We start from the raw sequence: 15,578 nt of genomic DNA, 5'->3' as shown, positions 1-15,578 counted from the left end.
GAGGAGCGCTGCTGCCAGGTCTACTGGTTCTGGATCCAGCTCCTTGACTGAAAAGTGAACTGGGAATATCCATATGCTGCAAGTCAGCCAGTTGTGACAGAGGTTGCTGATTGTGAGCTATATGCACTCAGCTCTGTGTGTGCGTGTGTGCATGTGTGTGTGCGCGTGTGTGCTTCTGTGAATGTGTGTTGTCACTTTTATGCGACAAAGTTGGCAGCTCATCTTTTCTCTCAGCGTGCGGCTGTCAGAAAAATGTCTGCGTGTGCAGCTGTGTGTGTGTGTGTGTGTGTGTGTGTGTGCGTGTGTGTGTGACAGAGACGTGCAAGGACACATGGGTCACAGAGGAGCCATGATCGGGTTTAGTGAGGGATGGAGCAGCTGGTTAAAGTGCAGAGGGAAACAGGAAACAGGGAAATAAAGAGAAGAAGAGTTCGATGTGGCGTTGTGAACACTTCCATTGAGCTGCGATTGAACATTGATTCAGTTATCTGTTCGATACCTTCTCTTTTCAGTACAAAAAAGACAAATGCAGCGGGCTGGAGGGAGATCGCCAAGGAGCTGAATGCTTGCTGTTGGCTATAAAAAAAACCCAGAGAAGCTCACACACACCGTTATATCTTAACGTTAGCAGCAGATAGCTGTGTGCTGCTGTTTCATTGCTCTGGATGTCAGAATAACAACACTCATGTGACGGATGCACCATCAGAGATGCTTTTCTTGAACCTCCTGACTCAGAAAAGAACACAAAACATGTCCAACCCTGGTGTTGAAGTCTTCTCCAGGTCCTGCGGACAAAGACAAACAGGCCCAGCTGAGGTTTCACGGGTCACTACTTTGTGAAATAGGTCACAGGTCAGGGGTCAGAGGCCACGCCAGGCGCATTGTCTCGGGTCGGACTATCAATAAACCTTCATTCTTACCCCCGAAAAGCACACGTTACGCGGCATTAAGGTGTGCCTGTGCATTAACACCATCGGAGATCAATCCACAATCTGGCGTCCAGATCAATAATTTGTGACAAATGCGCGTCAACTGCACGAACCGCACACGCGTGTCGTCGTAACGATCCGCTCCAGTCGATGTGGTTTGGGGTTTCCTTATCGAATGAGACTAAAACTTCTTTGTTTTTTGAAGTGGCGTGTGGAATAAATTACATTTTAACATAAACGTCGGCGAGGCAGCGCACTCGTGAAATGTATTTTGTGTTTTCCTGATTACTTCTGCACTTGTCCTTTAGCTCCCTTTCCTCCGGAGTGTTTAATTGCCTTTTCCCCCCAGTGTTGCGTTGTTGATTATGCTGCTAAACAGCTGTATATCTGATGTTTTTATTGTGAATTACGGCCAAAGGCAACGGGGTTAATTGCTCATTACGGCAAAAAGCTTGACCACAATTTCACCAACTTAACACGTTTGCCGCTCTGCAGGAGTCAGGGGAGGGAGAGCGCCGCTTTGTTAGCACTTCCACGGCTTCGGTTTCCTTCACTTCCTCGTTCGCGGTCGACCGTCTCCTTGAAGTCGTTGCAAACCAGTGTGGGTCCCAGTTACACTCCATTAAGAAGCACATAAACCAGTGTCCCCCCCCCCTCCCTGCACTGCCTCTGCTCTCCACATGAAAATGATTATTTAGGCAAAACGAGGCCGTGGCAACACAGCTGCAACACACCTCGGAGGCTGTCTCCGGGACTCGGCTCGGAGCTGCAATTATTTGAGGAGCGTTTTGGGGAGCTGCATTATTGATGGCCTATGTTTCTACCGTGGGTCTGTAGTTAATATTTATGAGGGTAGCTGCGGGGGGAGAGGGAGAGAGAGAGAGAGAGAGAGAGAGAGAATCTGTGTACGTCTCAATGTTAGCGCTCCAGCTCCACTCGATCCTCATCTTGAGAAAGTCATTCGCTTCATCTGTATTCCTAACTTAATTTAAATGGATTCGGCGCTGTCAGTGAAGACCGTAATGTGTTGCAGCCTTATTAAAAAGCCCAGCTTTTAGGTTATTGTGTAGCATTGATCAGCAGGACGTTGGGGTTAAATCTGGATCCGGCGGCGGGATAAGTGATTAATGAGGCACGATAAAGCCTGTCTGTTTGATGGCCATGTGCTGGAGATGCAAGAATTCATTATATTTGCATTCCTCACAGCTGGAATGAACATTTGTTCATAGATATAAAAAAAACAAAAGTAAACAAAATGCTCCTCTGGCAAAGTCTACCCATCAACCGATAACGACACAGACATATTTCAATAAATCTTACCAAGCGGACTTTCACTTCTTCCACTGGCGGATTTTATTCACTTATTACACTCAGAGCTTGTATTCATGGTTTTCTGGAGAGGCTTTTTCTTTGTGTGTTTTTTTTTTTTCCGATGTCGAGGTGCTTCGGATTCACCGAAGCTTTGAACATCTACAGTTCAAAGGCAGATTTTTCATCTCCTCACCCAAAAAAAAAACCAAGGTAAACTCGACAAATTAGCCACCAAAACACAGACGCGAGAATGAAGACAATGAGGAGACCATGCAGCGTCGCTCTCGCATGATTTCACCCGCACATTTCCCTTGTTTCTATCAGTAACCTTGCACAGCATTTATAAAGTTTTAAGTCACATGTTCGACGCCACGCTCACACGGCGGTCACCCCCGACACCTCGTAGCTCCGTCGGCGTCCCGTTAGCTTCTAGCCGTTGCAATGTTTTAAGGAGCCGCTCGGTGCAACATCTTTAGTTCAAGAACCCACAAATAGAGAGACGGGGTCGACCGAGTTGTTTTAAAGGTCGAGCGACGTCCTTGTTTTACATTTAAATTGAGGCCCGTCTCGTTTCCCGTCGTGCGAGGCTCCAAAATGAAATCTCCGGCTTGTTGGCGGCAGCAGCGACTTCTGCTTAGCTCAACTGTGGTTTTGTTGTCGGGGGGGAAACGCATTAAACTGTCTCGGCCGATGCGCTGCAGACGGGTCAACGCGCACACGGGTCCTAACTGTTCGGGCAAATCACTTCTGGTCGCCCGCTGTTTGTTCTTCAGGAAGACCTCAATCAGCCCACCAGGCGGCTAAATCACTTGGAGCTGCGAGAGATATTTCACATTTGTCTGGATCTGGAGGCGGACGCACGAATGCAGCGTTTTCTTCTTTTCCTGCAGCCGTGCGCTTACGTCACTTTCTGGATTTCGAATGGAGAATGCGTAGCGAGGTCGAGACGACAAATGATCCTCTTTAACGGGGAGGAAATGACTCTGATCGCGCTATTATCTCCTCCTGTCTTTCGACCCCCTGTCCCTCTCCCCCCCCCTCCCTTCGCCCACCACTCCATCCATCTTTCTGTCCCGTGTGGTATTCGCCTCCTCCGTTTTTCTCCATGGTTCGCATGTTGAATTAGAGGAGATGACGGAGGCCGAGCTGCCGGATCGCTGTTTCACTTCCACCCTCTCCAACTCCTCCAGCATAAAAAATACAAGTCGGAAAAACAACAACCGGAGTTCCAGGTGGAGAAAGAACACAACACACGTGTCGTCCCATCGCTATAACAAACAATCTGCAGTAACATTCAGCCGGATGCACAGGTGGTCTGAAGAACTCCCGGGTCAATTTCAGCTAAATAAATTGAGTAGCAACATCCTCTCTCTCTCTCTCTCTCTCTCTCTCTCTCTCTCTCTCTCTCTCTCTCTCTCTCTCTGTGCACACAGCAATGTCCTTGAGTTGATTTTTTTTTTCCTGCTAGACAGGAAGCCCACCTGATGCTTTTTTTCATTATTATTATTATTATTATTACGTTGCACCTCCCCACACTCTCCGGCCTCATTTCCAATCATGGTGATTAGATCTGAGTTTTCTCTCCCACGTCCTCCCTCCCTCCCTCCATCCCTCTCTCTCCTCCCGGCTCTGTACATAAATACCAAAAGTGCTCCCCCTTGTTTCCTCACATGTATTTCTCCGACAATATTTTCCCTTTCTCTATAATTTTCCTCGACACCCCGCTATCACTCTTTCACTCGTGTTTCTTTCCGGTTGAGTCCATCTCTCTCTCTCTCCCCCCGCCTCCCCTCCCCTTCCCCCCTCCCCTCTTCCTCGGCGGGACCGACAGCACAGCCGCCGTATTGAAATCGCTCCGCCGAGCAGAGATTGGGGTGAAAAACAAGCCAGAAGCCCCCGCCAGCATTTCTCCCAAATAACACACTTCATTTTTTTTCCGCCACACTTCCTGACTCCAACCCGCCACTAACCTCTCGCACCTTCTCTCTCTCCCTCTCTCTCCCTCTCTCTCTGTCCGTGCATCCGTCTCTTTCTCTCTCCCGTGTGCTGCATTGCCCTGTCAAAGGCCAATGCAATTATTCATACAGAAATGCCTCTGTACTCATGCATAAAATGAAACTTATTCAAGCTCACATTCTCACTCACCTGAATACTCAAATTGTGTCAAATGTGCTCACGAGGGTGTGCACAAAATATATTTCTACCTTTTACCTTCGTCCTTTTTAAAGGGATAAATCTCTTCCTCTCGCACAGACCTGAGACACACACACACAGATACACACTTGGGGCCATTTATATAAAACCAATATGTACCCAAGACTATATGGAAGGGCTAATGCATAACTCATGTTTAAAGAGGAACGTCCCTGCTGGACTTCTGTATTAACTAATTCATCCTGGGAGACCCACTCTCCTCACATCAGCTCATGTGATTGAGCTTGAAAGATTCATGAGGTTGCGACTATTAATATCCTCGGCCCCCAACCCACCTCACCGGCGTTGCCCACAGATCTGAGCAATGAGGTCGAAGGGTGGGGAGGGAGGTGGGGGGGGATAATGAGTGGTCCTGTTGTAGATTCACACAGGAGGCGGAGATATTTGTCAGCAGATGCCCTCCAACAATCCGGCGGTTTTGAGGCGAATTGCGGCGGAGAGTGAAACCGGCATCCTTTAGCGCTCGAGGTACCGTGTGCCACGAAGCTGACGTATCGCCAAAAGTGTAACAAAACGCACGAGGCGAAGAGACGGAAAGAGACGGACATTCAGCCCTTCATTAATGACATTCAGCCCTTCATTAATGATGGAATAGATTTATGTGTTTGGATCCAAATCCTCCAAGTTCTAGCGCTCACGTCGATGTCTTGTGGAGTTTAACCGCTCCTGGTACGCAGCTTTTCCTGCAAAGTTAAGGGTGGAATAATGTCGCGTTAAAATGATGATTCATGTCAGGATGAACACTTTGATTGTGCACATGAGGTACAACAGTACATGACAGTCGATGTTAGACAAATGATACATTCTGGTGATGAAATTTGCGATGCATTTATTCGGCGTCTTGCTGAGAGTTAGACCTGAAGGTCGAAACTACTCTCGTGCCTGCACGGTAAATATAGCGTCCAGCAACCATCAGAAGCCTGTTAGCTGAGTGGAAACTGTGCTAAAGTAACACAATCTGCCCACTGAAGAGCCACATCTCACAACGGTTTATCCCATGCACGTTCAATAACTGAACTGTAGGAAAAGCCACGTCGTAGATCTCCTCGTTAATCAAACTATTTTTATTTTATTTTGCTGACACGTTCCTGTTGTTCTAAACAACTAAAGCATCCTGACAACAACAGAACAACACGCGGCTCGGCTGAGCGGCTGGATGTGTGCAAGCGGCAGCGCACGTGTCTTTTGCGTTGATTGATGGCCGGCGGTTTGTCACCGTTTGTCGGGCAGCTGAGCGGCGCCTAAAGGCCCCGATCGGCTGACTCAGCCCGTATTCACACGCCTCATTAATTCATCCACGCCATCGGGTTCCTCAATCAGCGGCGCGATCGGCTGCGTCCTCCCACCGCCAGCACCAGCACCGGTAAACACACTGCAAACTGGTCAGCACACTCAGACGCGATCCGACACAATGCAACACAAACCTGGAGCACATGCAGGTGTGTGTGCGAGTGTGCGGTTAAACTCCAAATAAGAAACGAGAGGACGGCGTAATGTCCCGGCTTTCAATCAGCGGGGACACTCCTTCCTCTCCAAACTCCTCAGGACAATGAGAAACAAAGGACATACTGGCTGCAGAGTTGAATGAGAATGAGCTGCTGTGTGTGCGTGTGTGTGTGTGTGTGTGTGTGTGTGTGTGTGTGTGTGTGTGTGTGTGCAGTATTTCTCTGGTATAAACACACCTACAGATTAATGAGCTGCTGGCCAGGTTGCAAGGGCTCACAGCTCTATCTTTATCTATTTTTCTGTCGCTCTCAAACACACACACACACACACACACACACACACACACACACACAAGCACATTCCCCACTCTCTCACACACACACACACACATTCACACACTCGCCACCTTGAGTTGTCTCATTTTTACTACTCGCCGTTGTAATTTAGTCGTCAGCTGAAGTGTCGAGCACTGTGAATAATTACGCATGCATGTCTGCGTGTGGCTGGTATGTGCTTGGTTTAGCTCAGTGTGTGTGTGTGTGTGTGTGTGTGTGTGTGTGTGTGTGTGTGTAGGTGATGACTCTGTAACTGGGTGACAGCTGTAAGAGGAAGTGAAGCATATAAAGACTGGCCACGTAGAAAGCGGCACAAATTGATTTCCCATGAAGACGGGGAACAGGGTTTTACACAGGAGGGGTGTATCCACACACACACACACACACACACACACACACACCTGCACACTTGGACACACACTTCTAGCATCAAGTATGGATCACAATATGCTACATTCATAGCTCGTGCAGCAATGAGCGCTCACATGTGTTCCAGCTCAAATTAGTCGTGTGCAACTTGAATTGTGTCTCTTGGAGTTTCTTTCTTTGTCCTCACGAGTGGCTCCATGTTGGATTTGCATCGTGCATTTAAATAAAGCCGCGGATGCATGAAGACAATCGGGTAGGGCTTGGGAAGCGGTGTCCCGTGAACCAACGCGTTGGCTTTTCTTTCCTTAAGCCGCCAGTTTAAATGCAGACGTCGATGTAGAACCACGTTCCACAATGTACGTACACATCGTCTCTTCTAGTCTATATCATACCTATATACACACAGACACACACAACGACCTGTGTGTGTCTGTGTGTGTGAGACTGGGGTTTTAATACTAGGAGTGGGTGCAGATGAGGGTGATGGAGCTGAAGAGGTGGGTGTGATGATGATGAGGAGGGTGAGAGAGTGCAGAAGCTGAACTGTGACAATAAATGTTATTATTGGAAAGTAATTGCAGTGAATTTTGCCGATTTGAAGCAACAAAAAAAAATGGAAATGTCGCCGCTCTCCCTGGTTGTTTGTCATCTTGGTGTCCTTGTGAGGACGTGTGAACGCTGGACGACAACGTGCCGTCAGTCCATGAATATACACCCACATGTACACATACTGCACACGCTTTAGTGACCTAACCCGACCGCACAAAAGGGATTTTTCTTTATTTTTCTTCTTCTTATCTCCATGGTAGCGCGCCAGAGATTTTAAAAAAAAAGAAAAAGAAGCAGGAGACAAGCCGGAGATGGAAAGAGATGAAGCGAGAAAGCATGAAAGAGGAAGAGGCAGAGCAAAGATGATGGAGAGGATGAAGTCTTTGACCAGGACGACGGACTGTCAAACACACAAATTATCTGAAAAAAATAGTAAATAATTCTCCCTTAAGTTTCATCAGAGGACTGTTTGTTCGGTTCATGAGACATTTCTCTTCAGAAATAGACTTAAATAGACTCAACATCAGAGGTACCTCTATTCAGAAACACATCCTTATATAATTTTACCGTCAGTGATTAATTGATTCTGACAGCGCTAAGGAAAAAATAGATAATTCCACTCTACTATTTCCTCTTTAAGTATGTCAGAAATAGCGACAGGAGGCAGAGAATAGCCTGTCATTCACGCCTCTGGGGAACTGCTCTACTTTAAGAGCAGCGGTATTATATTTTTTTAAGTGTGTATATGCTCTCAGAAGTAAGGACCAAAAGATAAGGAAAGGAGGAAGGAAAGAGGGAAGGAGGGGAAGATAAAAGGAGAGGTGGAAGGTCAAAGAGAAGGAAAAGGAGGAAGAAAGCAACGAAATCTGACAGGTAGAAAAGGAAAGAAAGCAATGAAGAAAGCTAAAAAAAGAAAGGGAGAAAGGATGCAAAGAAGGAAGCAGAGGGGATGAAAAATTGAATAAAGGAAGGAAGAAAAGTCAGGAGACAGATTGAGGAACGGCGAGGGAGAGAAAAGTAATAGCGTGAGCAATCCATCCAAGAGGTAGACGGGTAGCTCATCCAGGCTGAGCGGAGGTGTGTTAATGATCACATCCTGGGTGTTTCGGGCCGATAAAGATGTCAAGGAACCGGCCGGAGCCCCGCGCGGCCCGGAGGGGGCCGCCGCCGCCGCCGCTAACACCGGGAGCCCCAAAGGGACACCTGTAAAAACCCTCCCGACTCAAAGGAAATTAGCCCGGTAAGACCCCCCGCGGGGCAAGGGAGGATAAACTTTCCATTCGGAGATCTCCGGAGGGAGGGAGAGAAAATAGAAGGTGACGAGGTGACGAGGTGACGAGGTGACTCGTGGAAAAGGACGCACAGAAGGCGGCGAGGGAAGGAGGGGGAAAATATAACAACGTCTGGTCTCCGAATGCTTTTGATTCTCTGGAACTGTTCATTATTTCCTGGTCCATTTTTTTTTTTTAAAGCCGTCCACTATCTCCAGCCTCCTTCTCGAGAGGGAGTCAGCGAGGCTGCATAACGCTGGCGGCCCTGTTCTTCAGTCCCCGGCTCTCTTTCTCCATGGCAACTTCAACCCCCCCCCCACACACACACAACCTTCCCACACAAAATATAAACAGACACTGAGGATGCACACACACACACATGCGCACACACACAGCGTCAGTGAGTGGAGTCAGACTGTCAGAGCTGAGGGCCAGCGGAGCGATGTGAGATGTTGTGACACTTTACCTCATTACATTTTCTCAGGCTGTTACGAATGTTGCAGAAGTGCTGTCAACCAAAGCGAAGGACCTGTCTGAAAACATTCACACACACACACACACACATACCGGTGACACACTCGCGTAGCCACATCGCAACATGTGAATTAAGAGGAATCTTTTTTTTGCTTGTTGTGGGATTTCATGTCGCTGCGTGGACTTTCTCACGGCTCGCTTTCGCCGTGAGCGATCCGTCTGGTGAACGCAGACCAGCCGGATCGCCGCCGCATCGTCGGGTTCGTCCCGGGATTGCGATTGCGTCCGAGGGCTAGCGGGCGAGTCGCGCACAAGCACGTCCTCGCTCAGCCGACCGTCTTGGCAAAGTAAGACGGGATGAGTCGATTTCTCTATTTACAGCAGGAAAAAAAAAACCCCGGGATGAAATGACTTTCTCCTCCAGACGCTGGATCCTGTGATGAGTTGATCAGCGTCGCTCTGAGCTCCCCGGAGAGCAGCGCAGAGCCTTGGGCTGTACTACAGCTGCCGTGTAGTCTGTCTGTTTCCTCTTGTCCCTGCTGATCCTGATCCCTTTGTAATCCAACCCGCACCCAAACACAGCTGAAGGCCGGTTTCGGAACACACAATTGCGAGAAGCACAGAGACACACACACACACACAACTCGCGTGTTCGCAGGCCCGCTTTTTCAAAAAGTCAGTTCAGGTGTACCTCATTGTGTATGTCTCGACCTTGCTGTCAATTAGCCGTTGCCAACAAGGGGAAGTGAAGCTGTTATCTTTTGCTCTCATCAAAGCCACCAGACTCCATTGACAAAAACAGTCATTTAACCTCAAAGAGCACTGGGTTCGATTGTCTACCGCTGCCTCGATGGGTTGGATGGTTTGTGTTACGTTCAAATTTACTTAACTACAACTTGAAAACACTCAACAAAGTCAGCTGTGTTGTAGTTAAAAAAAACTTGAAGACGCCATCTTGTAGCTGTCGTGGAGCGTTCAATGACATCACAGCGGTCACAGAGTTTTCCCTCAACAATTTAAGAAGAGGTTGACACTGAAAAAACAACAATCTCAACTCAAGGTCCATTTCGTAGCTCTTCCAGAGCTTTCACACCCCGATTCCACCTGCGAATGAAGATCATGTGACTCGATCAAAAGCTCCAGATCAGCGACGTAATCGACCATATCATGCAACACATATCACAGACAGACTGTATATCGCTTTTCTTTAATGTAAATCCCTCTGAAGTGGAGAAGTGGGGTGAAACAGTAGAATTGTGTAGGATTTCTTTTCCTTTCATGCCGCTTTATAAAAACTGAATTCAACCCACGATCCACGATGATTTTTAAGGATCGCCGAGATTAAGAAGAACAGACTGGTTTCCCTCCGCGACGCCCACTTTACAGTAGCTACTGCGTATATGTCATAATCCTATAGTTATTATGGGCAAGAAACGCATGTTCCCCCTCTTTTCGCATATTTTAAGTCAACCATTTTGTTTCGTTAAGCCTACGTGTTGCAACCAAAAGACATTTAACATATGGATGATACTTGTGAGGGGAAAATAATACAAAATGAACACCTGCTAGAATTTATTGTCAACGCGTCGATGCTCCTACATCTTTTCCTGAGATAGAAGAAGAAATTAATGTTTCTACAAGAGAAGCCTGACTTCAGCACAGTTTGATGGTCCTGACTTCAATGCAGTCTTTTACAGTCTGTAGTAGTTTAACTTTAAATTTACACAGTGTTGCTGTTGTGTTGTTGTGTTTCTCTCCGTTGACCTTCAACATGATGTCAGTGTGTCACACTGTTAATGTTAATGTAACCTGTGGGGGTGTCAGGCTGTGTTATTCTATGAGTTCACACATTCAGGCTAACCCGGAGCAACATTAGCATCCATTTTTAACGCGTTGTGTTTCTGGACATGGGGTGAACGTAAGTTGTTGTTGTTGTTCAATCAAAATCGGTGTAGCATACAGTTGTGTTAGCTTCTGCTAGCAAACAGAGTCGGCGAGACTGGTGAGACTGAACCAGAGTAGCCGTTAGCTAAACCAAAACGATGAGCTAAAAGACGCTAAAACGATAACAGGAAACTGCAGAGTCAGCTGTGTGACCCCCCTCACTGTGCACTTATTAATTCATATCATTGATTGATACATAAATATTGATTAGTGCAGCTTTAAGTTATTGTATAGGGACCAAATTGTCTGGGTGCCAGAGCGCCACTTCTTCTCTGTAGCGACTTAGCATACACACACACACACACACACACACACACACACACACACACACACACACACGCATCAAGTGTATGATTGCAGCTGTTGATATGCATTATGTAAACAACACACACAGTGATTAAATTCAATGAGAGTGCTTCAGAAACTTTCTCTCCTGCGCTGTTTTTACTCAAACAGACATTCAAATCAACACACACAGACACACACACAAAAATCCTTTTATGCTCATTGATGCCGCTGTACACACACACCAGCATTATAGTTATTGACACGACCCAACATGGTCAATTGAGCGGGCATGCTGTTTGGACGAGTGGCGGCTCAATAGAAAGGTATCCATCTCTGTAGAAGGGCATGGAAATGTCAATGCCCCTCAGCTAGCGGAGAGGAAGTCAATCATCCGGGGTCTCGCACAATGAAGGATGACAAACACAAAGAGCCTTTCAGCAACGACAATAACAAAAAAAAACCTTTGGTGTGACAAACATTTCCATTTCAAAAGCCTTCATTTTACAGGATGTCGTGTCAATTTATTTTTACATAATGTCCGCTGTGGTTCGGAGGCAATTAGGCGAATTTTTGGATAAAATGAAAGAGTGACCGGATCTTTCACTGCTGTTGGTTGATAAGGGTATAAAGTGTGTGTGTGTGTGTGTGTGTGTGTGTGTGTGTGTGTGTGAGGGATCCGGGGGGCACCCAGTGTGTTTGCTGGAGTGCTTCTGTATCGGTGTGTGTGTGTCACAGGGAGTGATTGTGCGTTTTCTTCCCATGTAGCTCACAAAAAGAAAGAAAAGTCGTCCTCTGTCGCGTTAATGTTGTCCCTCCGCGGCCTCCGTAGCACCCTGTCAGATGTGAAGTCTCCGGGTGGCATTTACTGGTTCAAAGGTTCTGTGTGTAATTGATCAGACTGCTGTTTGATCTGTACGGCTGGCATTTAGTCTACAGAGGAAAAATGTGTTTTTTCCCCGGCTCCGTTAGGGGCAAACTGGCAGGCTTTCAAATGCGCCGAGCCTGCCACCTACAGAAGTGCGGTGGGGATGGATGACATACAGCGTATAATGAGCCGTCCACCCTCTCCGCGTGTGCATCTGTACACGTGTCGCCGCATAATGAATCAAAGGCAAGCGCGATGCATGTATTTCATGCCTTTCTTTCTGCCTGTAATCATTTTTTCATTTAATGCCGGCCCCTTCATCTCTTCACTCACACGTAAAGGTCGACTCCATCTGGGTTTCGAATGGAAACTCAGCCGTTAGCACAAAAAAAAACAGTGACGTAAGCTAGCAAAGTAAGCTAATCAATAGGGTTATGAATAATTTGAGCACTAGCAAAAGTGGGTTTGTATATATATATATATATATATATATATATATATATATATATATATATATATATATATATATATATATATATATATACTCCCGTGTACTGAAATTATATATTGGAGTTTGAAGAGAGCGATATAGCGGCTTCAGTCGATTGTGTACAGGGACATCATAACAACGTATTTTGACCACTAAAAAAAGGCCCATCCAAACAAATCAATATCAGTTTAGGTGTCTGCTCTATTTAAAGTATTATCCCCGCTTTACCTTGCTGGCAGGCAACCCTTACTGACCAGGAACTAGCAGCTATATCGCTCTCTTTGTAGCCTCCAGACTGCATTAAAAAAACAGTAACTTTGCCTTTAAAGAATACAGGAGTTGCTGTTTTGCACAGATCACTGCTTTTAATGCAGCAAAATCTAGTTTATTCACAGTTTGCCGAAGTAATTACATCCGAGTTACTCTTCGTCCACCACAAATATTAAATAGCTCTTAAAACAAAAGACAATGAACTAAAAAGTCTCACGTAGTGCTGAAGTCCCCTGTTCCCCGCACGCTTAAAAAACAGCTATTAGGTTGTCAGGCAAATGGCTGCAATCTTGCCCTCTTTTGATACGGATGTTTGCAGCGGTTTTGACATTCAAAATGGGCAGCTGGCATCTGTACTTTCTCTCCAGCTAAACACACGAGCACCAAATACTTAATATCACAGTCGGGAGTGAACCTCTTAAAAAAAAAAAAATCTGCGCAGAGGAAATTGTAGCTATTTTTGTGTCAAAGCCAACAAATGCCAAGCAAAAAAAATGCTTCTCTCGCTCTAACATGTGCCGCTTTTCATTTGATGTTGTGGCTGAATATTTATGAGTGTTTGGAGGAGAGAATAGAACATTTGCAAAACAACTCACTGCTGCTAAATCAAAAAAGATGACCGAAAGATGTCAGGCCACGTTCAGTGTATTTTAATGAGCCGTGAGGACGAGTCAGGACACGGACGCCTCAGACTGTGGCTGTCTGTGCAAATAAGTCGTATATCGCTGGTATACATGCATTGACCCCTGACCTAATTTCGCTGAGGCAATAATACATTTAATGTTGAATACTCTGGTTTATCTTTCATGTATTATATACAATGATAAAAATCAAAAAATCCAGAAAGCTCACGTGTGAAATAGCCCAAAGTGCGACCCGATCACTCACAGTGAGGCGCTGCTCAAGACATCTTCGTCATGTTTTCAAGCTCTTTATAAAGTCCTGACTCAATCACAAAAAAATTCAAGAATAATTTGGGTCTTCAAACTGTCAGTCGTGGACTTAATTATCCTAACAGTTCAGCGCCGTGTCAGAATCCATTGAATTTCGCTCGTTGCAACTCTAATGAAAAAAAACAACCTCTGGATTTGATCAATCTTCATCTTGGCCGAGACAGAATCTCATCTCGTCTCGCGCTACTCGAAATCGACACCTTAAAAGCCTTCGGATCCGCCGAGCCGCGCTTTTATGTTGTCATTTGTGTCTAAAGTGTGTCTTTTAATTAATCCATAGCCCTCTCAGGATTCTCTAATACTCACTTAGCGTCCTGATATGTGATTTAAAGTGAATACGTGTTATCTAGAGATGAAGAAAGCCTCTTAAACCCGCCGGAAGATCGCCCGCTATATACTCGTCCGGATCCTGGCCTCATTATTTGAGCACAGGATGTTCTCCACCTCCTCGTGGTTCAGGCAAATAGACCGGATATAATGAGTTTGTTATTATCTTGGAGAGTTGACAAAGTTTGTCCTTTTTTAAAAAAAAAAAAAAAAACACTTCCCTCTTTCTTCCACCTGCAGAAGGTTTGGGTCGTTTCCGCTCTTGCAGGTTTTATAACCATGACCTACTTTTTTATGGCAGTTATTAGACCTCTAAAATGATAGACCATGTTTTAATGCATGCCAATCCCTGGCTAAAATATCGATTCCTTTCTCCAAGATTTTATTACCCTCTCTCTCTCTTTCTCTCTTTCTCTCTCTCACAGTCTGTTCCTGGCTAAACCCGTGAGGACTCGCAGCCATGAAACTGCTGATTGAGGTCTCGTTTTTATAAAACGGAGAAAGAGCCGTTTACTTTTCATTTGGCCCCAGCGTTTTTCAAAACCTCTCGGCCGGGGCGTGAATCGAAAAGCGTAAATCGAAAAGCGTAAATCGAAAAGCGTAAATCTCCCGCGTTTGTAAAGTGAAAAAAGAAAGAAAGCAAAAAAAAAAGAGTCAGAAGACGGAAGGGCGAGAGCGTCGGGGATGACGCTGAAGGTGATGGAGTTCATCCTCGGGCCGAGCGTCGCTGCGGACGAACACACGGTTAACATACATTTTATTTGGTCAGGCAAAAGGGAAACGGAGGATGGGGGGGGCTGACCGAGGGCCTTCTCTCACCCGATTTCTATTTGCTCTCTCTCTCTCTCTCTCTCTCTGGCCGTCTCTCTTCCATTATTCATCCCCCGGTCTCGACACATGCCTGCAGTGAGCCTCCAGATACTCCGTCAACCGACACCACCCCCGGTTAGTCTGACTGCCGTCTCACCATCCTCCCCCGTGTTCCTCTCTCTCTCTCTCTCTCCGTTTCCCCATCCGCCGTCCTCACACTCGCCAGCTATCCTCGGCTATACATAGACACACACACACACACACACAGTGAGTGAGTGAGTGAGAGGTGTGTGAACACAACCAGAGCAGGTTACATATCTATCCTGTTATCAAACCAGCGGGTGAATCCACGATTTCACACGTGTGTCTTCAGCCACTTCACTTCACGTTCATTGACGGCCTCGCCCCGACCGATTCAAGTGAACAATGCCGGCTTAAAGAAACGAGCTGGTGCGGCGTCGCTAGCCTTTTTAGCTGCCCCCCCCCTCCTCCTCCACGTGCACTTACCACGGTGGCTGGCACCTGTTTATCCCTCCATCCACTTCTCTGCCAGCAGATAAGTGGAGCACTGCTCTCCTTGACTCCCTGGAGACTGAACTAGTGCCCGGGCCTGATATCTGTCGTACTGGGGAGCGAGCCAGAGCGTCGTGGACACACACACACACACACACACACACACACACACACAAAAGCAGAAATCACACGCGCGCCGCCACCTGCTTAAGTTGGATGG

General features: G+C 46.6%; 1 protein-coding gene across 1 annotated transcript in view; it reads left to right on the top strand.

Annotated features, from left to right (window-relative positions):
* Positions 1–15,578, top strand: part of ncanb (neurocan b) — a 139,269-nt gene that overhangs the window by 86,150 nt on the left and 37,541 nt on the right. The window lies entirely within an intron of this gene.

This window comes from Clinocottus analis, unplaced genomic scaffold, assembly GCF_023055335.1.
Source record: "Clinocottus analis isolate CAN_PGR_092001 unplaced genomic scaffold, fCliAna1.0.p SCAF_25, whole genome shotgun sequence".
NCBI lineage: Eukaryota > Metazoa > Chordata > Actinopteri > Perciformes > Cottidae > Clinocottus > Clinocottus analis.
The sequence above is the reverse complement of the archived record's forward strand: the minus strand, read 5'-3'. Positions and strand labels throughout refer to the sequence as shown.